Here is a 26,258-nt window from a genome sequence, read left to right on the forward strand (position 1 = left end):
AAATTCTCCACTTCCACTAGTAGTCTCCAGTCCCAGCATGGGGATTAAACTGGCACTAACCTCTCCCTTCAGCTAAGAAGATTCAGTTCAGTCGAAACTGTGTGGTAAAATTGTAAGGTGGACATGATTCAAGATTGACCTAATATTTTCTTTCAGTCAAAACATAATATGGCAACCACATGGCGATATTTGTCTATGCTTCTTCCATCTATCGGCAGCATGATATTCTGGGAATGAATAATTTGACTTAATCTTTTTAGTTCAATATACAGGGACAACTCTTATGAGATCCTATTGATCATTTTTCATGAACTTTCTTGTGATGTATGCAAACCCTTGGCTACAGACGGCATGCCTCCCACATAACTCAAATCAGAGCACTAATCATTCTGTATACTTTCATTAGGACCTACTGAAAGATCGCAGCCAGCCTTCCAGTTCTCTTCAGCAAGGAAAGGGGCGGGGAGAGAACGATGTTGGTGGGCGTGATAGAAAAGCTGCTGCGAAAACCCAGCAGCCTTTCTCTCTTCGGCCCTTTGGTTTGTTTGTTTCAGAAGAGTTCTGGGGAACTCAAAATCTGGCTCATGTCGATCCTAATAACACTCTTGTTAATCTCTGTTGCTACTGGTGCCACTCTCACTTTTACACCATCACCAAAAGTTACTGTTCAGCAGACAGCTTTGGGAACTCTTTGCTTTCAGTTAATCCTAAGGACAGGACTGCCTCGGGGGATTACAGCCACACAGTACACAGAAGCAACTGGGCAGATAGGGAACAGGCTGCTTTCTCAGCCAGCTTCAGGGGAGATCAGGCAGAAGAAGAAGAAAGAAGGAGGAGAAGAAGGGTACCTGTACATTGTACAGGGTACAATGGTAGGTCATCAGGGTTATGAAGGGAGCAAGCAACCTCTCACAGCATACCAGCCCAGGGAAACCTGAAGGAGGGAGCACCCTTTAGTGCTGATGGCCTTACTGCAGGGCTTTTAACCTTGGGTTCCTTTGGCCATTGTGTCTGTGGGTGATGGGAGTTGGAGTCCAACAACATCTGGGGACCCAAGGTTCAGAACTCTGTCATTAGTGGTTGGGAACAGATGACATGAGGGAGTTATCCAGACATGGCTTCATACCCCAGGATATTGGAAGAGCGAGTCTGCTTCGCTGCAGATTTGGAGCTGTTTAATTCATGACATTAAATGGGCCGTTCACATTTCCTTGGCTCCTCTCCACATTCCCTGTGGATCTTTCACTGTGTACATTCCCACTGCTTACTCTGGGTTTTTTTCTCCCACCAATCACATTCCAGAGGAGAGGGTGCGAGAGGTCTTTTTTTAGTTCAACAACCAGCTGGTGTTCCACAAGCCTGACTCGTCAAAACAGAATGCTTAACCTGAACCTGCCATATCTGACCCAAATATTTGTTGGTTATTATAATGAACTTGCCTTTGTGACTGCCTTCATTACCTCATGTTCCACCCCATCCCAGACCATTCAAGAGGCCATGGAAGTTGAAAGTAGAAATCATTGCATTCTCTCTGTGATGAAGAAAAATACAGCCACATGGAATCAGCTCAGACACAAAGGGCTCAGGTTACATTGAACCTATAGTCATCCTCCAACAACATCTGCATATGTAAAGCCTATGTTCCTGTGGAGACCAAGCTTCAATCTGCCACAACCCCTCCCCCCACCCCCAGCACTCATAATTGCAAATCACTCAAAGAGCAGATCAACACAGCTGTCAAACTCCCCTTTATGCTGACACTTGGCATTCCAGAAAAGCACCCAGCAAACATTTTTTCAGTGCAAGTTTGGGGAAAAAGCCAAATTATTGGCAATGGCCCCACCACACATCACAGATAAGCATCGAGGCATACTAGAAGCCTCAGGTCGTACCATCCCCCCCCCCCGGTCACTGAAAACAGAGGATTTTTTTACGCTGGACATAATTTGGGCTAAGCCAGAAAGCACAGCCATAATTTGGGGGGAAACAGAGTTGTGTCTGAACTGGTCTCTCGCAATTGGCACCTCACCTTGCCTCACCTGCAGCAACTTCCGGGTAAATCTAGCTGATATGTGCATTCGCACCCTCCATTCTGGAGTGGATTCAAACTAACAGCTATGTGTGCAAAATCTCCAGGATGTTTTTCACAGATATTGGCAACTCTGAGGGATCTAATGAAGGCTTCTTTAGAAGAGGTCTAATGATTGCCTCCTTAAGACAAAGAATCATCCTGCCCTCCCTCAGAGAAGCATTTATGATTTCCACCAGGCTGTCTACAACAGCCTCTCTGCTAGATAGAACAAGCCATGTTGGACAAGAGTCAAGAGAACAAGTGGTAGGCCTCACCGCTCCAAGCAGCTTGTCCACATCCTCAGGAGTCACAAACTGAAACCGATCTTGTCGGATCACATAAGAGGAGTTGTTGGGCACCTCCAGTTCAGACATCAAATTAGTTGTGGAGTCTCCATATAGGTTGGCCCAAATCCAAGGGATGTTATCTGTGAAAAACTCTTTAAACACATCACAGCGGGGAACTGATGACTCCAAATTCTGGTTCAAGGGAGTGGGGGCAGATACTAGTCCCATCACAACCCTGAACAACTCCGCTGGATGTGAACTCACAGAGGCAATATGGGCAGAATAGAACCGCTTCTTTGCCGCACGTATTGCCTGAGCATAGATCTTTAAATGTGCTCTATGTCGCAATCTTGTGGATTCCAGCTGAGTCTTTCTCCACTTGCGCTCTAGTCACCTGCCTTGCTGCTTCAGCCCCCGTAGATCTTCCATATACCAAGGGGCCAGTTTTGAAGCGGGTCAGAGGGGATGCTTGGGAGAAATTGTGTCTACTGCCAAGGTGAGCAAGTTGTTCCAATTCTCAACCAGGGCATCAACAGGATCATCGGCAAAGTAAACACTGAATCCCTGCAAGGCTTCTTGGAATCCTAGTAGATCCAATAATCTCTTCAGGCAGACCATTGTAATAGGTCCCTCGCACCTGTGGAGGTGGGAATTAGTTGTAAGTCCAATGTAAGTAAGTCCAACCTTAACCAGGTGGTAGTCCGTCCATGACAAAGGGGAAATCACAGGAATCCACACCCATGGAACACCACCCTGATCAGAGTAAAAAACCCAATCAAGCGTGTGAACTGCAATATGCGTCTGTCCAGAGACCACTTGGGATAGGCCCAAGCGTCCTCCCCAACCCACTTCAAAACTGACCCATTGGTATACAGAAGAACTACGAGGGCTGAAGAGGCGAGGTAGACGGCTGGAGTGCAGGGGGGAAGACCCGACTTGAATCTGACAGATTACAGCATAGAGCTCATTTGAAGAACTATGCTCAGGCAATACGTGCGGCAAAGAAGCAGCTCTTTTCTGCCTGTATTGCATCCATAAGTTCACATCCGGCGGAGTTGTTCAGGGTTGTGAGAGGGCTAGTATGTGCCCCTCCTCCCTTGAATCAGAATCTAGAACCATCGATTACCCACTGTGATGTGTTTAATGAATTTTTTGTGGAAAAAATATCTTGTATTCCTGCCGACTTAGAGTCCATCTCTACAATTACTTCAGAGTCTGATGTGGAGGTGTCCAGCGACTCCTCTTATGTGGTTAGGCTAGATCAGTTTCAGTTTGTGACTCCTGAGGATGTGGACAAGCTGATTGGAATGGTGCGGCCCACCACCTGTCTTCTTGACCCTTTGGAATGACAGAGTGCTACATGTATGACTATTTGCCGCAAGGAGCTCCTGGCTCTCCGGGAACAAGTTCGTTCCCTTGAAACCAAGGTGGCGGATCTGGAGAAGCTCAGAGAGACAGAGAGGCATGTGGACGAGACCTTCAGGAATGTGATAGAGACATCCCACTCCAGGACTGATAGTTCCTCTGCTGTCAGGGAGAATGACGGTCTCGGGCAAGGAGGACATTGGTCTGAGGAAGAGGAAAATGCTCCTTTAGCAGGGACCTTCCATGGATGATGAGCCCATATCCTCTCGCACAGGGGATACTCCTCTGGGGGCGTGGGGCCTCCTTGTAGTAGGTGATTCGATCATTAGAGGTATAGAGAGATGAGTTTGTGACCCGCGTGTTGACTGCATGGTGACTTGACTGCCTGGTGCGAAGGTTGTGGACATCATGCAGCATCTAAATAGGCTCTTAAGAAGTGCTGGGGAGGAGACAGCAGTCGTGGTGCATGTCGGCACCAACGATGTGGGGAAATGTAGTTGGGAGGTCCTGGAAGCCAAATTTAGGCTGATAGGTAGTGTATTGAAGTCCAGGACCCACAAGGTAGCATTCTCAGAAATGCTACCTGTTCCACATGCAGGTGCAGTGAGACAGGCAGAGCTGAGGGGTTTCAATGCATAGATGAGACGGTGCCAGGAGGAAGGGTTTTGATTTGTTAGGCACTGGGATACATTTTGGGGCAGGCAAGGCCTGTACAAAAGGGATGGGCTGCATTTGAACCAAGATGGAACCAGACTGCTGGTGCTTAAAATAAAAAAGGTTGCAGAGCAACCTTTTAAAATGATGCCTGGAGAACAGCCGATGGGAACTGGGCAGTATCCTGTTCGGCAAAAGCCATCCTTTGAAGTGCGAGGGTGCAAAGGATTCAGATAAAACAGAAGAGGACAGAGCAGTAGCACTTAAAGAGCAGGTGGGAGACTGTGCTAGCTGGTCAAAGAGTCAAAAGATAGATAGCGTACATCAGGTGAGAAATTCAGCATATAGGTGCTTATATGACAATGCCAGAAGCCTCCGAGCCAAAATAGGTGAGCTGGAGTGCTTGGTGGCTAACGCAGAAACAGACATAGTGGGCATAACAGAAACATGGTGGAACAGTGAGAACCAGTGGGACACTGTTATCCCTGGATATAAACTCTATAGAAAGGACAGGGAGGGGCGCCTTGGAGGTGGAGTAGCACTGTATGTTAAAGAAGGCATAGAATCTAACAAGCTGGAAAACCTAGGTGGACTGGAGTCCTCCACAGAACCCTGTGGGTGACAGTACAAGGCCTGAAAGGGAACGTGCTACTGGGGACGTGCTATCGCGCTCCTGATCAAAATGCTGGCAGTGACTGGGAGTTGCAGCAGGAAATCAGGGAGGCATCAAGGAGAGGCAGGGCTGTAATTATGGGTGATTTCAACTACCCACACATAGACTGGGTAAATTCACATTCAAGTCAGGACAAAGAGGTCAAATTTCGAGATATGCTAAATGACTGTGCCCTAGAACAGTTGGTCATGGAACCGACCAGAGAGAAGGCAACCTTGCAGGCACGTAACAACGATTGGGGCAAGGGGAGACAGTTGTCTGGGGGCCCCACTGCCTGGAGGGGCCCCCCAGAGGCACCTCACGTGACTCCCCATTGCCCCCTTGCCAGCCCCAAGGCCCCTCAGCCACTTGCCCTGTTTGCCGTCTCTCCAGCTTGTTCTCCTGGCCGGCAATGGAGGCAGCAGACAAGCTGCAAAGAGCTCCTTTTCTCCCGCCTCTCAGCTGATCAGTGGGTGGGCGGGGCTTCCACGCCTCTGTGTAGGCCTCTGTGAAGCCTGAACTCCAGTAGGGCCCAAGCCAGCCAGGAAGGAGGAGGCAGCCAGAGTGGCCACCACTGTTCTCTGCAGCAGAAGACCCCTTGCTGCCCTGCTGAACCCAGCATTTGCCAGGTAGAGTGTGAACTCCTTTTTGTGGTTACCTTTCCCCCCCGCCCCCCCGGATATATAGGGATCTGCTTGCCATAGGGCTTTGATATGGGGGGTTTGGGACTGAGAAATATTTATTTTTAAACAGCTTGGAAAATTTGCTGGCTTAAAAAAAACTATCTAAAAAGTCCTATAAGTGGCTTGTTTCATGGCAGAAAATTACAAAAACTTCTGGAAGAAACAGTATTATATTTATTTTATTCATTCATTTATAAATGCACTTATGTTCAAGTTGTTTTGCAACCCAGAAGGTCTGAGTGAGAACTGTGAAGCATGTCTTGTGCTTTTATTTTATTTTATTTTTCTTGTGTGTGAACTGCTCCCCAATAACTTGTAGGGACTTCAGGGTAAATCTGGCCAACATGTGAATGCAGCACCTCCATTCCAGAGGAGATGTGTGTTAAAGGGCTTTAAAAGCCTCCTGTGAAAAACCTCCTGGAATCAAACTTGACTGAATTTGTTCAGAATTCTGAGAAAACAGACATAGGCTCACCCTGCATGGTTGAAAGTCTCCTTTGCTAATCTGCACCGAGGGGGCCATTTTAATCATTCATCTTTCTAGTGTGTTCTAGGCATTAAAAGTAAAACCAATGTATAGTACTCAATGTATATCACTATATATTGTGACGTGTGCGTGTGTGTATTCAGTGAAATGTATTTCCAGGCAGCATACTTATTTTGGAATATCAGACTTAAATCCTTGGGGGCCTGGGGTGTGCGGAGGCCCTGGACTTTGAGTGGGGGGCCCCCATTTTAAAATCTCGTCTCTGGGCCCACTCCAACCTTGCTACGCCCCTGCAACCTTGGACTTAATTCTGAGTGGCACCCAGGACCTGGTGCGTGATGTCAGTGTCATTGACCCTTTAGGGAACAGTGACCATAGTGCCATCAAATTCAGCATACATGTGGGGAAAGAATCACCAAGGAAGTCTAACATAGACATTTTGAATTTTAGAAGAGGAAACTTCTCTAAAATGAGGAGTATGGTGAAAAGGAAGCTGAAAGGGAAAATCAGGAGAGTCACTTCGCTCCAGAGTGCATGGAGTTTACTCAAAACCACAATACTAGAAGCTCAGTTAGATTGTATACCCAAAAAGAGGAAAGGTACCACTAAGTCCAGGAAGATGCCTGCATGGCTAATGGGTACTGTCAAGGAAGCCATAAAAGGGAAGAAGACTACCTTCCAAAATTGGAAGGCCTGTCCAAATGAAGAGAACAGAAAGGAACACAAACTCTGGCAAAAGAAATGCAAGACAACAATAAGGGAGGCGAAAAGAGAGTTTGAGGAACATTTAGCTAAAAGCATCAAGGGGAATAACAAAAACTTCTTTAAATACATCAGAAGCAGGAAACCTGCCAGGGAGGCATTTAGACCATTAGACAATGAGGGAGTGAAAGGGATTATTAAGGAGGATATGGAGGTTGCAGAGAAGCTGAATGAGTTCTTTGCATCCATCTTCACGGCAGAATATACTGAGCATATACCTGTTCCTGAACCAGGCTTTTCGGGGATGGGGGCTAAATTGCTGGAATGGAGCACGTGTGTTCACACATTGGCCAGATTCACGCCGAAGTCTGTGCAAGATATTGGGGAGCACTTCATACATGATTCGGCTTTTTCATTGCTCACTGGAGTGGGGGCCTGATTTATCCCTGGGGTAAAAAGAATCCCACTTTTTGCATCATTTGGGGGGGGGGCGGGAGGCAAATTTGTACTTGCAGAAAAGCCTGTTGTCTGTAAAAAGCTCCTGGAGATTGGTGCTGATTCTCAGGTACTCCAGATCAGTGTTCGCTGTAAGAGGGATTTCCAGGTTTGTTGACTACAACTCCCATAATCCCCAGCCAAAGGCCTCTGTAGCTACACAATGTGGGTGGTCTAGTCAACAACATGAGCTGGGGTCTGGGGACAATGTTTAATTTTTGTTTTAAAATGTTTTTAAATTGTTAGTTGTTGTTTTATTGCTTTTAATTTGTTTTAGCTTTTCATTGTTTTATAAGTTTGTTTTAATTGTGAACCGCCCTGAGCCATTTTGGAAGGGCGGTATATAAATCAAATAAATAAATAAATAAATAAATAAATAAATAAAACATCTGGGAATCTCCCTTACAGGGAACACTGCTCCAAATCAATCCTGGAAGGCTGGCAACCATAATTACTAGCAGTAGTATTTGGGAAGAAGGGAAGGGTTCTCATTATTCATCACATGGGGCATTTCTGCAGGAGAGGCTCAAATCAATCTATAAGATGAACCAAAACTGTATGTAAGTTTTCTGTCGCTGAGAAATAATATGAATATGTGCTAAAAAAAAGCACAAAATCATGAAAAGATGTTCCCCCAATAACCAGCTCCCGGTCCACAAAGTAGTTATGCTGTATACATTGTATCTATTTGCAAGCTGCCCTGAGCAGTGGTATACTGGAGGGAGGGACAGGGTCTAAATATTTCATCATCATCATACACAGCAACATGAGATTACTTTTTTTAAAAAAGTCTGAAACATGGGATGATGGCAAAAGTGAAGGTTGAACCAGTGTTCAGTTTGCTAAGCAAATGACAGTCATTTTAACTGGAAAGCAAAAAAAAAGGCCCATCCCGCCACAAAAGAAACAACTCTTGAAATTTAATGTAATAAATTTTGCATTTTAATTGAACCTCCTTGAAATGAAGTTCTCTTAATATTACATCCGTCTTCATCCACGACTCTCAGTTTACTCTCAGTCTACAGATTATCAGAACAAAAGTCCCGATCTGAACAACAGATATATTCATAATCGTATGCAGACACTGGAAGTATCCCTTTCTTTCCACATTTCCGGAATTTGTAATGATAACAGGTCATCTGTTTAAAAAGCAACTTACAACCTGGAATTAGGAAAAGAAAGGTGTCTGGTTATTCTTAATATCAACTAGGGGAAAAGCGGCTGCTGTCAGGACAGTGCAAGACTACCCTGCACCTGAGGAGGGTTGCCAGATGTCCCCCTTCCTGCTCAGTGGTACACAATGCCTTGGCAGAGCCCATCCCACCTAACAGAGTACAGCACATTTATTTTATTTATTTGTTATTTATTGTTGAATTTGTATACCGCCTTTCATTAAAAACAATCTCAAGGCTGTTTACAAAAGTTAAAAACATACAGTAAAATGACAATAAGAATATTTAAGCTAAAAATATAAAAACCAAATTTAAAATCTATAAAATACAAGCATAAAAACTATACACGGGTATAACCTCATAGAAGCAGCAATAAACACAATCATGTAAAAGCCTGGGTAAGAAGCCAAGATTTAACAAGCTTTCTAAAAACTGTGATGGAGTCTGAGGATCTAATGGCCGCTGGGAGAGCATCCCAAAGTCTGGGAGCAGCAACAGAGAAGGCCCTGTCCTGAGTGCACGACAGCCGAGCCTCCATCATTGTCGGCACTCAGAGCAGAGCCCCCGCAGATAACCTCATCAAGCAGGCAGCAAACCTAGGGAGCAGGCGGTCCCTCAGATACCCTGGGCCTGAACCGTTAAGGGATTTAAAGGTCAAAACTAGCACATTGAATTGGACCCAGACACATAGCTAGCCCCACTCCCACCCAGTGGCCTAAGTGCTTTCTAGCCAAGACTACCACCCTTCCTCTCAAGCTCCCTCTGTTATTTGGTTTTTAAAATTAGAGAATACAGGAAGAAAGGTGGAGGAGGAGTGAGGAGAGGACTGGCACATCTCCTGGGACACACTCGAGTCCCCTCCTCTCTTCCTCTCCACACGCACTCCTCCATTCTCGTACAGAAGGGGAAGGAGCAGGAGCAGAGGCAATGGGCAGATGCAGCCAATGATGGCAGTAACAGTTCTAACCCAACACATCTGTCTCCTAAGGTGAACTCCTCAGCCATCCAGCTTCAGGATGGAATAGGCCCACCCTGATTATTGTGACAGAAGTACGGTATGTCCTCCATTTAATACATCCCCTTTCTGTCAGCAAGGAAAAGGCCATTTTGATCTTTGAATCTTCCACTGTCTTCTTTTGCTAGGATTCGTTGGCTGTTCTGCTGGTTTTAATAATCCTTTTTAAAAATTGTTTACTGCTGTTTTAATTTGTAATCCTTTTTGGAAGTCTATGGATTGGAGAATGGGATATTCAATGATTGGAATAAACCAACCACTGGCAGGGCTGAAGGGCAGGATTTGACCTCAGCGCAATAATGATCCCAGCCGCAATAATGATCCCAGCTGATGTGCTCTACATTCCCCCACAGAAATAAATGAGAAATGCTGTCTTTTATGGGAGAAAGCCAAGAAGTGAACACAGGAACACCACTGGGAAGGGAGGAATTCAAAGCTGGTGCCCATCCCTGTGGTGGCCTCGCCCATTAAGGACCAAGCTTGCTCCTATAACGTGCATTGCATAGTCCTCATCAGTTTCTTGGTCGCACATTATCTGATGGAATGTTAGGAGCTAATCTGTGTACTGTGTGATCATTTGCATTGTCTGGGGTGAATTTGAACTTGGACTCTTTAAAACTCTTTTAAATACCTATTTACTTAGAAACTGAGGGATTAGCTATATGGACCATTGGTCTGACACAGTATAGGGCAGCTTCCTATGTTCCTTTTACACCCAGCCCTATGTTCAAGATACCTAGGTGTTTGCCACTATACGCTATGGCATTAGGGCAGCAGAATTTCTCTTCTTCTGCTCCCACAGCTTCTAATGCAATGTCGAGGGGTGACGAGGGGCCGTGTCCTGTCTGCAACAAAGGTAGGATGTAGCATCTGGCCACACTGTAGCCAGAAGATGTCTTCCTATATCATCTGATATAGAAGCACTATAATGAGACATTGTAGGAAAACATGGCAACTTACACTGGTGGTCTCCACGTTTTGTGGTGGATGCAATTCCTGCTCCTTCAGAACAATGCTACATATAGAGCATTCACCAAGAGGAGCTCCACTCCCACTGCCATCAAAGTAGTTTAGAAAAACAAACAGTGAACCATCACCAATGTGCAGGCCTCCCAAAGCCTAACTGAGATAGTTTCCACTCAGCATTAGGTAGCCACTCTTAATTTGTTGGAGCAAAAATATAGACCTCTGGCACCTTAAAGGCTAACCAGATTGTCATGGCAAAAGCTTTATTTGGTCAGATGCAGCTTGTCATGTAGGGGTGAAAAAGGTTGCCCTTGCCCAAGTTCCTTCTTCCCTATAACCAGTATAGGAGCACGATCTGAGCCCTCTCTTGCATGCATCTGGTTGTCCTAGGCATGGGCAAAAATCATGGTACAAACCATGCTCATATTCCTACGATGAGCCATTCCTTACCGTCATATAGTTTGAGAACTACGCAGCCTAGATCCTCACATGTCTTTCGAGGATTGTCACATTGATTCCCAGTAGCGCAACTGCTGCATCTAACGGCATCTACTGTAAAAGATAGGCATTTTCTTCAAACTGCTTCCTGAAACATCATGATAGTGAAATGGTAACAAAACAAGCCATTTCCTTGTTCAAATGATTGCCAAATCCTCTATACTATAAAAAGAGCACGGCTTTCAGCCACCTGGACTTTCTGCCCTAGGCTCAGTCCTCCCCTCAAATTCAGCAGGATTGTTTCCAGGTGGATGTTTCCAGGTGTCCTTTTAGCAGTCTGTACGTTTGTACCTTGAATGACATGCAGAGTCATTGTTGGCTGTCTACACCAAGGAGTTCTTCTCCTAGTTCATTCTGATGTTTTCTACTGGTATTAGAGACAGAGTATTGGGAAGGAAACATTGACATTTGAGGTCTCTCCTCTGTCACACCACTGTCACTGCTCCCCAAATGCATATGTGCATAATGGTTTTTTTCAAGGTTTAAATTTAAACTTTTTAATTGCTATACACTTCCGGTTCAGCGCAATCCCATTTGACAAAATTTCTGAAGCATTTCCTCCTCTTCTGCCAAGACTATCATGGAACCAGGAATGGAAGAAACTAATGGCTGATGTGGCTTTAAGAAAGTCCTGGTTGACTTGACATAGATGCTGATCCGTTAATAAACTATTTCCTGTCATCCAGCTGAATTGTTCCCCTTACCCAATCATTCCCCTTTGATGATATGGCTAAATTCCTATGTATGCTTTTGAAGGAATTAGTCTCATTGAATTTTGAGACCTTTTTTTCCAGCTATGCATGCTTATAATATGCAGTTAAAACTACAATTTCTTCTATTTTTTTAAGTTGTTACTATTATTACTGTCATTACTTATATTCTGCTTTCAAAGTGGTTCACGCAGAAGAAGAAATTGTTTCCTGTTCCCAAAGGGCTAAATGTCAAAACAGAAACAAGAATTTCTGACATCATCAACAGGCACTGGAGAAATGCTTTGCTGAGGTTAAATAGGGCCATTTGCTCTCCCCCTGCTAATAATACAAGAATGGCCACTTTGAAAAGTGCCTTTTGATCTAGATAGCAGGGCTAACCTCCCTATTAACGGGGTAAAAGGGCATCTCTTAAAGTGGCAGCTCTCCTCTTTTGAGCAGGGAGAGCAACTATCCCTATTCAGCCCAGAAGAGCACTCCTCCAGTGGCTGTTGCTATTGCCTCCCTTGTGTTTCTTTTTTGACTGTGAGCCCTTTAGGACAGGGAACCTTCCCCCCCCCCCCCCATACCTTGTGTTATGTAAATTGCTATGAGAAGTTTTTCTTTTGTTAAAAAGCAGTATACCAATATTCTATACAGCTCTCCATCCCCGAATTCATGTGAAATCCTGATACCCAAGTTGCTTTCAGTTTAGCCCTGGAAGTTCAGGACCTTAGTCATTTTTTTCATCACTTTAGACTCCCTTAGGAGCAACTCCCAGAAGAGCAGCTTAGCTGTATTTAGTCCATTGCAACAAAAACAACAAAGTCTTGTAGCATCTTAAAAGCTGACAAAAGCTTTACTCTTTTGCAATGCACATGCAACGTTGTAGCACTATATCGCAAAGATAAAATCAGAAATGTGACTGGCACTCTGCTGTCAGCTCTGGTGTCACAATACAGGAAGTGCAGCTCTCCAGCAATCCTGTGTATTCCCCTCAGGGGATGGATCCACTCTGGGAAGAGCAGAAGGTTCCAAGTTCCCTCCGTGGCAGCATCTCCAAGATAGGGCTGAGAAAGATTCCTTCCTGCAACCTTGGAGAAGCCGCTGCCAGTCTGTGAAGACAATACGGAGCTAGATAGGTCAATGGTCTGACTCAGTAGATGGCAGCTTCCTATTTTCCTCTGAAGTATGGAAGCACACTTAGCAGCTATGTAATGACACTGGTGGGGTTTAATCTGGAAAATGCCCTGGAGATGGTGTAGCGGGAAAAAGTCCTCTTGAACCTGCCCTACTGTTTGATTCAGCCACTTGCGTTCTCCTTCTGTCACATTCATAGAGAATGGGGCGTCTTGCCAGAACCAAAGAGAATTAGACAGAGTTCCTGCAATTATACTTGTTGCCTGACTGAATGAAGTCAAATGCAGCAAGGATGCTTGCTCAAAATAAGCTTTTTATTTCGTGATCAAGAAAGGCACTAGTACAGTCAGAGAGAATCTGACTGGAATGGCACATTGAAGCTGCACAATTGACCAGTTTATATAGGTTTCAAGCAGACAAGAATATCAGTAAAGTAATTAATACATGTCATTGGTAATTAAACATACATGTTCCAGAGGTGCTATTTAGAGCCTGGGAAGATGAGTTACTACTTGGCCTTTCTGATAACCTTACTCCCTATCAGTATCTGGTGCCAGGGATGTCTGTTTTTGCTTGAGTGAGGGATTTGGCTAATGGACTAGTTGCATACCTAGGTTATCTATCTCCCAACAGGTTCTGGTATTTGTTATTCTGGCCTCCTATTTATTTATTTATTTATTTAATTGTTAAATTTATATACCACTTTTCATTAAAACAATCCCAAGGTGGTTTACAGCAAAATTTAAAAACAAGATGGTAAAAAAGACACAATTAAAATATTGAGTGAAAAATATTAAACAAATCTGATTAAAAATTTAAAACAAAAGCATAAAAGCAATACAGAATACAAAGAGCAGCAGCGGAGACAATCAAATAAAAGCCTGGGTAAACAGCCATGATTTAACGTGCTTTCTAAAAGCTGTGATGGAGACTGAGGAGTGAATAGCCACCGGGAGAGCATTCCAGAGTCTGCGGGCAGCAACAGAGAAGGCCCTGTCCCACGTACACGACAACCGAGCCTCCCTCATTGTTGGCACCCAGAGCAGAGCCCCCTCAGATGACCTTGTCAAGTGGGCAGCAACCTTTGAGAGGAGGCGGTCACTCAGGTATCCCGGGCCCAAACTGTTAAGGGCTTTAAAGCTCAAAACCAGCACATTGAATTGGACCCGGAAACAAACTGGTAGCCAGTGCAGCTCTTTCAAAATGGGTGTGATGTGCTCCCACAGGGCAGCTCCAGATAAAACCCTAGCTGTCGCATTTTGCACTAGCTGCAGTTTCCAGATATTCTTCAAGGGCAGCCCCACGTAGAGCGCATTAAAGTAATCCAGCCATGATGTGATTAAGGCATGGGCAACCATGGCCAGATCTGCTGGCATTATTGAGAGGGGCCCACATTCCTGGTTTGAACACTTCTCCTGACTGAACAATTTTCTTTATTTCAAGTCCAGTGGCTCTATATTCTGTTAGGGACATGAACCAAATTAACTTTTATACATTTATTTGATACACTTTTATAAGCTTGGATTAAATAATTCCGTATCACTGGGGACTGAACTTGGTATCTTCTGCATCTTTTAAGTGGGTGCCCTACCACTGCTGAATCCCTCAAATAATCTCCTCAGATCTTGCAGTGAAGACTTACCTCCTGGTCTGAGGCAGAAGAAAACACAAACTGCAAGGAGCCAAGCCTGAGCCATTTGTGGACTCAGGAAGAATCTGTGCCTCACTGGGTTAGCCTTTTGGCACAGGACTGACCTCTCGTCAATGAGTCGTTTGGCTTCTATTCCTTGTTCAGCAAAGGAAGACAGGCAAGCGGCCTTTAACAGCCCAATGAATTTCAAGGAAGAATTTGTTCAGTCATACAAATCACCCCACCTGCAGCCGGGATCTTATTGGCTCCTCATATCACCTGCTCCTGCTGCACTTCAGAGCTGCAAAAACCTGCAGGCATCTTCAGGGGAAATGTTCAAGATCATCAAAGATCTAACAGTTCCTTCTGCTTGTTAATGCTCTTGGTAGTGCAGGAACAAAGGTCTCTGGGTCCAGCTGCTAAAGCCCCTGGTTCATGACCGCTGCTCTATTATGATTCTGTCAGAAAATACTCCTTCATTCCAGGTATCAACACTTCCCTTAAGGAGGCAGAATCATTCTAAAGCATGAGGTTGAGACACCTTGCAGTCAGTGCTGGCCTTCAAACATACCCAGTGACCCTTGAATTTCTAGAACTGGCAACTTCTCCTTAACTCAACCTTTAAGATGTTATTGAAGACGTTCTCTCTCTCTCTCTCTCTCTCTCTCTCTCTCTCTCTCTCTCTCTCTCTCTCTCAATCTCTTAATTTTAAATCTTAGATACTCTTCTTGTCTGTACACTGCCCTGAGTCCGTTGATTGGGCGTATATTCAATCTCTTAATAAACAAACAAACATACTATCTTTGCTGTGTGGTTAAATATGTGAAGCTATCTAAATGGAGTCCAAATACTATATATTAATGTTTTAATGTAATATTAGTAATAAAACTATGTGATTGAAAACTATCCCTTTTTTATTATTATTGTGAGCCCTTTGGGGACAGGGATCCATCTTATTTATTTATTTCTCTATGTAAACCACGATGTAAGGTATTGTTGAAAAGTGATATACAAATATATAAATAATCAAGATCGATAAAATATATCCATACATCATAACAAATTTCATGAAAAATGATCAATAGGATATCATAAGAATAGTGCCTGTATATCCAACTAAAAAGATTAAATCCAACTAGGTGACTAGGCACAGAGCATCTGTGCCCCTAGTTCTCCCTATCTCCCCCCCATTTTCATTTCGTGATCCCCTCCCTTCAGCCCCATTTCGTGCTCCCTTGGTGGCCAGGTGGCCAGGCCATTGCTTCTCCTCCCTTGGCGGCTGCTTCTGCTCCTTGGTGACTTGGCCATTCTCCTAGCCAGCAGTTTCTATCTGCCCGTTGCTGTTGCTAATCGGCAGCTCGCATGCAAATCCTTGTGAGTGCTGCCATACATGGGATTAGCAACGAATATGTTTAAGAGAATTATATAGATAGATAGATGATTCATTCCCAGAATATCATACTGTCAAGAGCTGGGAGAAGTATAGACAAATATTCCCATGCAGTTGCAATGTCACGCTCTGTTTAAAAGATAAAATATCAGGTCACCCTTGTAGATTTGCCAATATCAGGTCCACCTTACAATTTTGCAAAGACATGTTAGCTGAACTAAGTCTTCTTCAGTGCCAATTATCAGAAAAATTCTCCACTTCCACTAGTAGTCTCCAGTCCCATCATGGGGATTAAACTGGCACTAACCTCTCCTTTCAGCTAAGAAGATTCAGTTCAGTCAAAACTGTGGCAAAATTGCAAGGTGGACATGATACGAGATTGACCTGCTATTTTCTTTAAATCAAAATGTGACATTGCAACTGCATAGGAATATTTGCCTGTGCTTCTTCCATCTATTGACAGTATGATATTCTGGGAATGAATAATTTGACTTAATCTTTTTGTTTGTTATACAGGGACAACTCTTATGAGACCCTATTGATCATTTTTCATGAACTTTCTTGTGATGTATGGATATATTTTCTCAATCTCCATATCGCAGCGATTTAATTCGCAACAAGGCATAGGAAATGTGAATGGCACCCTGCTGTCCACATAGGGACTGCGGTGTCACGACAGAGGAAGTGTGGAAGCACACTTTCGAGATTCATCCTGACCCCGTTGTAGGGAAAGGACCCTGTCTGGAAAGTGCCCTGAAGCAAACATCTTGCAGCTCTACGCTTTAGATGTTGCACGGTTATAAATAGTTCCATCTGGCTTTTTTTGTCTCTCTGTTACTCCTTGGAGTTTTACATGTGACTTTTCAAGCCCTTTAACTCACATCTTCTCCAGAATGGAGGGGGTTCTTCACATATCGGCCAGATTTACCCCAAAGTCCCTCTGAGTTATCGGGTAGCAGTTTACACACAAATCTGGTTTTTCACTGCACCTTAGAGTGCAGCCCAATTTATATCTGGGGTAAAAAAAGTCCATTATTCGTGCCAGGTTTTTTGGGACTACTTTGAGTTCACAGTAAAGCCTGCCGGTTAACATGCGGTAAAGCCTGCTGTGTGTAAAAGTCCCTGTTTATGTATTTATATCATTGTTAGTTTTTAAATCTGGATTAGTCTCCAGATCTGGATTTGTCTGTTTTGAAATCTGGATTAGTGAGAGGCTATTGCTCCAAGAGTGGGTGAGGAATTATTTCAAGAAAATGAATGAATCATATTTATTTGCAGCTTCAAAAGAAAAATCCATATCAAGTCAGATATGCACAGGAGCAAATGCAAAGCTTCAAGATGCTAAAGACTGTTGCATGTGATGCTAAAAGCATCATTATAGCTTCCGTCTATTATTAAGATCAAATGGCAGCTGTGAGGATGGGCCCAGGGCAGATTAAAGGAGAGGCAGGAGAGGCAGCTGCCTATGGTGGGAAAATGCCAGACAGTGGAAAATTCTGGAGTGAATAATGTTCAGTGCACCTCAGATTTGTTCTGATCCCCCCCCCCGTGTGTGTGTGAGTGAGTGAGAGAGTGTATGTTTTAATTGAATTTGCAGCACGTGCAGGCAGGGTTGAGCACCGGAAGGAAGCAGCCTGAAGCCAGGAGGGGCCAGGCTGGCAGACAGACAGTGCGTGTGCAGTGTGCATTATTATTGCTCTCCTCTCTCTGACCATCTGCTTGAGACACTGACTGAGACTGTGGTGTTTGTGTGTGCGCGTGCGCACCAAGAAGATGAAGCAGAGCAGCCTAGGATTGGTTGCCGCTCAAGGGAAGCCATGGGGAGGGGTGTGGCTGCAGTGCATGCCATCTCATCGACTTCAGATGGGAGGCAGGTTAGCAGCAGCAGCAGCGTGCTGCCTGCGTCCCCTCCCCACCCCTCACGTTCCTTGTAGTCCCCTTCCAGAAGCAGTCCCCTTATTGATTTCCCAGAAAACACACTTCATATGTCTGTTCTAGATGCCTAAAATCTACTTTTGTGTAGAACTGGGTGGATGAACAAGAGAAACTGTGGAGCCGAAACTCAAAAGAACATGATGTGGTTTTGTTGCTGCTATTAGTCTCAGAAGGGAAACTCCCATTGCTGCCAATCCTGATCTAATCAGGCCTTCTGTGGTTGCTATTTTAATGTTTTTTAAAGCTGTGATGATTCAGCTTTCTAGCATCATGTGTGTTTCGACATGTGATGTTTCTGCCATTCCTTTTGAAGGTGTGATGGTTAAAAGGAAGGGGGGGGTAGCCCCTACCCCCACTCTGCCGAGCTACAGGAGAACTGGTCTTGTGGTAGTGAGCATGAATTGCCCTCTTTGCCAGGGTCTGCCCTGGTTTGCATTTGATTGGCTCTGTAAGATAATCCCTTAAATCAGGAGATGAGAGGCCGCCGGCACGATGCAGTTAGCAAGGAATGCAATGTGGTGGAGTGGGGGGGTGCATTCAGGTTGGGAGGTTGCATCACGCTGCTCCCACCACCCCATTCCTCCCCCCCCCCCACGGTCTATCATCCCTTTCCGGTTTCCAATTCCAAACAATCCCCACCTCTGTCTTGCCAGCAGCTTGCTGGCACGGGGGGGGGGGGGGGAGAGGAGGCGAAGGCAGGGCGCCTGTGCGCGCAGAGTGACGTCCGTGATTGAGGTGCCCAAAGTGGAAGCGGGAAGGAAGGAAGGAGCCTGGTGGTGTGGTTCGTTCTGTTGTTGTGCTTAGTGATGACGTATCATTTTGGTTTGCCAAGGGATGGAGCAACTGGAATTGGGGAACAAACTGGAGTCATTCAAGAAGCAGGACGCTGGGAAGTAAGTCAGACAGAGACAGTTAGAGTGCATTTCTAAAACAAACTTGAGTGTCTCTCTCTCCCCCGCACCCCTAGGGCTCATGGCTCTCCTTCTTCCCATCCCAAACCCCGTCCCAAATCGGCAAACGTTTCTCATAGCAAGGTAAGAATTGCTGTTCGCCAGGCAAGAATGATCCTGCCTCTGGCTCCTTAAGTACGGGAAAGCCTCAGCTTTCCCCTGAGCCTGCTTTGGAGACTCTTCCTAAAGCCTCTGCATTTCTTCACCGAAGTTGAGACTCTCTCTCAAGACCCTTCTGGCCATCCCTGCCCTCCACTCCCCAATTCTTTGCTCTTATTTGTAAAAACCAGCCAGGATCTCCTCTATACTAGGCCTGCAAAACTCAAATGACCTGGTAGGCCAAAACTGAACGTGACTTGGCACATGGGGGCCGAGGTAAATTTTTAGGGTGCTGATCATTAAAGTAACACTTAATATCAATCAATTAATTAAATCAAATTAAAGTGAAATTAATTAAAACAAATTTAATCAAAATTTAACTTTTGAAGTTCTGGTAGGCCAAGATTAATTTAAATTAAGATAAAATAAATTGATTTAAAATTCATTCTAATAAAATAAATACTATACAATCTTTACAAAATACATAATAAAATGCATTGTTCTTCCTTTCCACCTCTACCAAATCATCACACTTTACATGGAGCTCTTGTAAGAAAAAAATTAGAGGAGTTTTCAGGGGCATCACTACCATTAGAGAAGGTGAGACAGTTGTTTTGGGGCCCCACTGCCTCAAGGGGCTCCCCAGAGGCACATCACATGACTCCCCACACCAGCCTGTGTTGCTCCCCCTACAAATTAATATTGAGTCTCTTGCAGATCGGCAGTAGCAGAGAGTAAAAAAAGGGTTAACTTTTCTCCCAGCCCTATTGGATCTCCTGGAATCTTGTGCTTCTCCCCCGCTTGGAATTTGTATGGAACTGCAGAGCTGAGGAAGCTGGCTTTTGGGCTGGTGGTCTCCTTCCAAGAACAAAAGTAAGAAGACATTTTGTAAAAAAATCAACCATTTGCTGTTTGTTTGTTTGTTTGGTTTGTGTGTGATTTGTTCCCCTTGGTCAAACTACCATGTTCAGAGGTGTATCTAGGGAAAATAGCGCCAAGGGCAAGCACTGAAATTGCGCCCCCTGTCCAAACATCTGACACCCATCTTTCAGATAACTTTACCATAATATCAGCTCAAAAATACAAGTCAAGCTCGTTAATCTTTTAATATTTCAAAAACTATTTATTAGTGGACGTAGACCACTGACCAAAGAATGCTGGAAAACTATAAATTTCAGTATGCTGGGGCTCATTAAATACCCAAATACTATGTGGAGGTGTACTTGGAAAACTAAACAGAAGTGCCTATCTAATTCTCTTCTATGCATTGTAGCATCACTATTACATAAGTTTTAAAAATCAATGGAGAATTTGGCTTTTCCCAGATAATCTGAAAATAATTTAAGGATATGCAGAGTCATTGCTTGGAATATATTCAAGTATTTCAGAAAGACAGTTAAAATGAGCAAAAGAGAGCAAGAAACTCCCAGTGGGCCTTAATACTAAGGATTTCACACTGATTCAAAGACAAATTCATCATTAATAGCCATATTATTAAGACATCACATTTAACTCACTTATCACAAGAAGCAAAGTAAGAGCAAATGAATACAATCCTAGCTCATAAGCTTCAGCTCAGTATTCACAAGCCCTGATTCTCTGTACATAGTGCCAAACTAAATATGTGTACAGTGACTTATATTATATTAAATTTTTCAAATTTTGTTTACCTGTAGCCCCTTCGGGGGGCTTCCTAAAGGCTGTGGGGGGGGGGTCTGCAAAGGTTTCCCCTCCCCCTGCTGGCTTCTAGGGCCTCACAGGGACCATTTGAGCATGTGCGGTGGCCATTTTTTTAAAAAAATATATTTTAAATGGCCGCTAAAAACAAAATGACCACCGTGCATGCTCAAATGGCCTCTGCAAGGCCTGGCCTGGCCTAGGGCCTCACAGAGGCTATTTGAGCATGTGTGGTGGCCATTTTGTTTTCGGTGGCCATTTTTAAAAAATTTTTTGGAAAATGGCGCCCCCCCTTCAAGTGGCGCCCGGGGCATGTGCCCTGCCTGCCCTACCCTAGGTACGCCCCTGACCATGTTGCTCGCTCTCTCCCCCCACCCCCATGAACTGTGTGTTTGTTGTACATGGGAGAGAAGTCCCATCCTGTGTGTATGAATCATTAAAGCGCTAATCGCTTTAATGCGCTAATCAGTGTTTTGATGGGTACATCTGAGTTCCTATCCCCCACTGCAGCCTTCTTTTGATAAGGAGGGAATGCACATTTGAGGAGCCTTATCTGACTTCCCTGCTGGGATAATGGGCTTTTAGCCTGTTCGAGACACTCCAAAGGAGGGTCAATTGTGCAGAGAGACCTTGAACAGACAGTTAACTATTGTGAGTTAACTTTGGGAGTCTACTCAGGTATCCCAGCATGCGGGTAAGGCGTGAGGCAAACTCCCTTTAAATTTGGCTTTTTGCAGCTGCTAAATCTAGGGGCAACTGTCCACTGCCTACTGCATGACTGTTCCCCCATATGCCAACAGAGAGCTCACGATGCTTTGAGGCTCCTAAACATGTCAAATGAGATCCATATGCCTGCAGTCTCAAGCATAAGCAGAGAGGCTTCTGGGAGCCGGCAGAAAAGCAGTGCTAGCAAAAACATGGAACCTGTTGTCCAGTCTTAGATATTGTACTGACTTACAAAACCATAATACAATTTGGCTAGGTCCTCCATGTTCCAATCCACTACGTATGTAGGCTGTGTAGGTAAAAGCACTCACCATATGCTCAGAGTTACACGTCACCAAATTCTTAAACATTGCTGCAACACGAATCCACAGAGTTTTCTATTGCACTGAATGGTTTTTACCCATGACTGAGATAAATAGGAGAATAGGTTCAATCACATAGGCCTCGCGGCTTCTGTTTTGCTTCAATTTACCTCAGAACTGGTAGGCCTCAGTGGTCCTATGCAGTCCATACCACCCTCCAACTTTGTTCCTGCCTCGTTCTGACAGCCACCGCCAGCCCCACTCTGGCTGCTGCTACTCCAGCCACCACCGCCCTGCTCTTGTGGCTGTTGCTGCCACTATCAAAGTAATAGACATTTACTTCTTAACCAAAGTTATGCTTTCAAGAAATTTCTCCCTGTTTGAGAGAGGGGAAAATTTCACTAGGCAGCCCCTTCAGAGGCCCTTTTCACAGCTGTGCCCAGGGCAACAAGGGCAGAGGCCGCTTACTAGTCTCGCTTATCTGCCCACTCACTGTCTTTTCCACCCCACTTTCTCCTAATGAACATTCCGTTATGTGCCCCTCTTTTTCTTAATTTTTAGAAATCCAAAACCTATTTTCTTCAACAAACCCACAATAGGCCCTAGTACGGAAGACAGACCATCTAAAGAAACCTTTCCCGAAGAAATTGAGTCAGGCTGTGCTTCCTTATTTGAAACTTTAGAAACCTATTATAAAAACAGGAGGAAAAAGGATCCAACTGTGGCCTTGAGGTTTCATGTCTACTGTTCAACATTTTCTCCTCATAACTTAGCCATTTTTTAACAGATTCACTAAAAAAAAATACACACTTGTTGAGCAGATGGTTCTTAGTGTAACAATGCCCCTTCTATCATGAACGGGGCAAACAGAAAGCTCTGTGGTTGTGGGGAGGGTCAGCTGAAATAATATGGTAGAATGCTGCTTTAATTCTCGACTCATAATACACAGGCACTCCTGTGCCTGTATAATTAAAACACCTTCCCCACCTTGAATGCTGGAACACCTAGGACTAGAAGCCCCTCCTTACATGTCACTCATTGCTCTATGGCTTTTGGTGCTCAATAGAGCTTCCTCAGAGGCATAGCACTAATTGAACGGATGGATTCAAAGAACTCCACCCAAGACCACCCGAGCTCCATCCCTCCCTGTTTTCTTTATTATTTCCCTCACTCCGAGGAGCCGCCAGGGAGAGAGGCAACACGGGCCCCATCTGCCTTAGCTACACCTCTGAGCCAGCTCCTTCACAAAGTGGAACCAGTACGCACAATATGAAAAACAATAGTTTTAGCAACTGCCAGAAGGGTGGAAATGCATAATATCAAATCCTCTGCCCTTCTATGCCTGTGATGTCGGCCTGTTTTGAATTATGTGGCCACTAGCATTGCAATGTTCTGTCACCTTATCGGACTGTACCCAAGAGTTCTGCTCCTTTCCCACTAAAAGAGACTTAATGCCCTCTCCCTTACTTACATTTCTCTTTAAAAGGAACAAACTGCCCTCCAAGATGGGCTTGCAGCTTTGAGCAGCTCACTACAGTATTCTAGTTCTCATACTGCATATATTATAGTTACTTATTACATTTCTGTCCTGCTCTTCCTTTAGAAAACTCAAAGCAGCTCACATGAGACTCCCACCCAAGCACTGATCAGGTGGGTCACACCTCTGCCACTTCCTAGCACTGTAAGACTAGGTGCTCTCAGATCGTCCTGTGGTCCAGTTGTTTTTGCTTGTGTCTGCTGGTGATCAGTGACAGACTATTACAGCTCATAAACAGACAATGAAGGCAAAGCTGTGGTAGACCTTTCCCTCACAATCTGTGTTTTCTGCAAAACAAACACATACACAAAGACACAACCCTGCATGTTTCTTTCATGTTGGCTCAGTTCTCATGCCTCCTTTTAAGGTTACGCTTAGGGCCAGCCCTGCCTGCTCCTGCTGGGCTTAGGAGCTGCAATAATAGCCTGAAGAGATCCTTGAGAGTAGTGCTGAAGAGCATTCAGAGATCTGGTTCACAATTCCTTCTGCTTGTAAGTTGTCCTGGTGGTGTTGGGACTGAGGTTCCCACGCCCTACTGATGGAGTCCTGGGTCCATGATCTCTGTTGACTTACAATCCTGTATTAGAAGCATGGGTCTGGGGGGCATTTTGCCATGCTGGTGAGCTGCCAGATTGGCTGTGAAATGACTGCACGCACAAATGTGCAGCCGCATCGTCACTGGGAGAGATTTAGAAGTGGGTCAATGTCAATGACACACTGGTGCCACTAGACTGCTGCTTCTCCCCACCTGTGCCTTTTTAGCAGGTGCGTCACTTGCCAAGTCCAGAGTAATAGATGGCACCCCTCCAATGTGTGCTCTTGGTCATACGCAATCGCCTCTGCCTGGCAGGGCTTTTGCCCCTACCAGTCTGGGGAGCAAGCACCATCGCCGCAGGGAATCGGCAGGCAAGAGTGTAGGTGTGATGTTTCACATCAGCCCTCAGCCTGCCGCCTCATTCCCAAAAGCAGCATAAATCCGCACTGACTTTGCCCCTCCTGGCACCTTGTGGCAAGTTGGGCACCTGGGCCCTTAACTCTTCAGGGCTGTGCTTCTGTTACAGGGATTGGTCCTCCACTGCAGTATGTGGGCAGTGGGGCAACTTTGCCTTCCCCGCGTTGGAGGAGCAGAACAGGAAGAGTTAGGGTGGGGCCTGTTGGCCAGCATCCAAGGGGGCCTTATGCAGATTGGCCAACAGAAGGAGGATTCAACAAGGCCCATTTAAGGCAGCCATGAACCACCCCCACCCCCATATCTGTCCTCAATAGTCCTTGCATACCTCCTGCCCAGCCAGCTTCAGATAATAACAGGAAGAACCCGTTGCCAGTTGGGCCATAGTAGGAACTGGGGGGCTTTCATTTCTTTATTGGCTGTTGTGAACAGGGGTCTTGTTCCTGCTGCTGCTGCTGCCACTAGCTGCATACCGGCTGAAATTTTGGCAAGAGTGACCTGTCATAATGAGTGGGGGCACTGGGTGCTGAAAAAGACGCAGCTATCTCCAATTCCTGGCAGCTCCATTGCTCCTCTCTCTCTCTCATTCTGCCTAGCCCCCCAAGTTAATGAGAGCTGCACTGCTTGCAGGCTGGTAATTCATCAGGTAGAGCTGTGTTGACTGGTCAATAAGAACATAAGAACAGCCCTGCTGGATCAGGACCAAGGCCCATCCAATCCAGCATCCTGTTTCACACAGTGGCCCACCAGATACCGCTGGAAGTCTACAGGCAGCCATTGAGGGCATGCCCTCTTTCCTACTGTTACTCCCCTGCAACTGACATCCTGCCTTTGAGGCTGGAGGTGGCCTATAGCTCTCCGACTAGTAGCCATTGATAGACCTCTCCTCCATGAAGTTATCCAAACCCCTCTTAAAGCCATCCAGGTTGTTGCCTGTCACCACATCTTGTGGCAGAGAATGTTGATTATGCATTGTGTGAAAAAGTGCCTCTGTTTGTTCTTCCTAAACTGGCACTAACTGGGCAAAGAGGCACCTTTTACCATGGTGATTCTCTTTATTTAGCAGGGGGAGAGTAACTGGCCCTATCCACCCCCAGCACAGTACTTCCAGTGACTGTTGCTGGGGTCTATCTTATGTTTCTTTTTAGAATGTGAGCCCTTTGCGGACAGGGTTCCATCTTATTTATTTGTTTGTTATTTCTCGGTGTAAACCGCCCTGAGCCATTTTTGGAAGGGCGGTATAGAAATCAAATAATAATAATAATAATAATAATAATTATTATTATTATTATTATTATTATTATTATTATTATTATTAGGCAATCAGTTTCATGGGATGACTCCCCTGGTTCTAATGTTATGTGAGAGGAAGAAGATTTTCTCTCTATCCACTTTCTCCATACCATGCATGATTTTATAGACCTCTATCATGTCTCCCCGCAGTCGTCTTTTTTCTAAACTAAAAAGCCCCAAGTGTTGTAGTCTTGCCTCATAAGGAAGGTTGCCATCATCTTGGTTGCCCTCTTCTGCACCTTTCCCAGTTCTACAATGTCCTTTTTTAGATGTAGTGACCAGAATCGTACGCAGTATTCCAGGTGTAGTTTTGTTTAAGGGCATCAAAATATTAGTAGTTTTATTTTCAATCCCCTTTCTAATGATCCCTAGCATGGATCTGGCCTTTTTCACAACCGCCGCATATTGAGTCGACACGTTCAATGAGCTGTCCACCATGACCCCAAGATCCCTCTCCTGGGCAGTCACCGACAGCTCAGATCCCATCAGTGTATACTTGAAGTTGGGGTTTTTCATCCCAATTTGCATCACTTTACGCTTGCCAACACTGAACCGCATTTGCCAATTAGTCGCCCACTCATCCAGTTTGGAGAGATCCTTTTGGAACTCCTCACAATTTGTTTTGGATTTCACTACCCTAAATCATTTGGTATCATCTGCAAATTTGGCCACCTCTCTGCTTACCCCTACTTCTAGATCATTTATAAATAAATTAAAAAGCACTGGTCCCAGTACAGATCCCTGGGGAACCCCACTTCTTTCTTCCCTCCATTGCAAAACTCTCCATTTATACCTACCCTCTGTTTCCTGTTGTTCAACCAGTTAGCAATCCATACATGTACTTGTCCCCTTATCCCATGACTGCTAAGGTTCAAGAGTCCTTGATGAGGAACT

General features: G+C 44.9%; 1 long non-coding RNA gene across 1 annotated transcript; it reads right to left on the minus strand.

The window, feature by feature from the left end:
* Positions 1 to 8,385: 8,385 nt before the first annotated feature.
* LOC128342878 (uncharacterized) lies at positions 8,386 to 14,658 on the minus strand. The gene is made up of 3 exons (XR_008315221.1): positions 14,519 to 14,658; positions 11,000 to 11,101; positions 8,386 to 8,558 (listed from the first exon to the last, which is right to left on the minus strand). It is a non-coding gene; the product is annotated as an uncharacterized LOC128342878 (long non-coding RNA).
* Between the last annotated feature and the right edge of the window lie 11,600 nt (positions 14,659 to 26,258).

The sequence above is a fragment of the Hemicordylus capensis genome, chromosome 2, assembly GCF_027244095.1.
Source record: "Hemicordylus capensis ecotype Gifberg chromosome 2, rHemCap1.1.pri, whole genome shotgun sequence".
Taxonomy (NCBI): Eukaryota; Metazoa; Chordata; class Lepidosauria; order Squamata; family Cordylidae; genus Hemicordylus; species Hemicordylus capensis.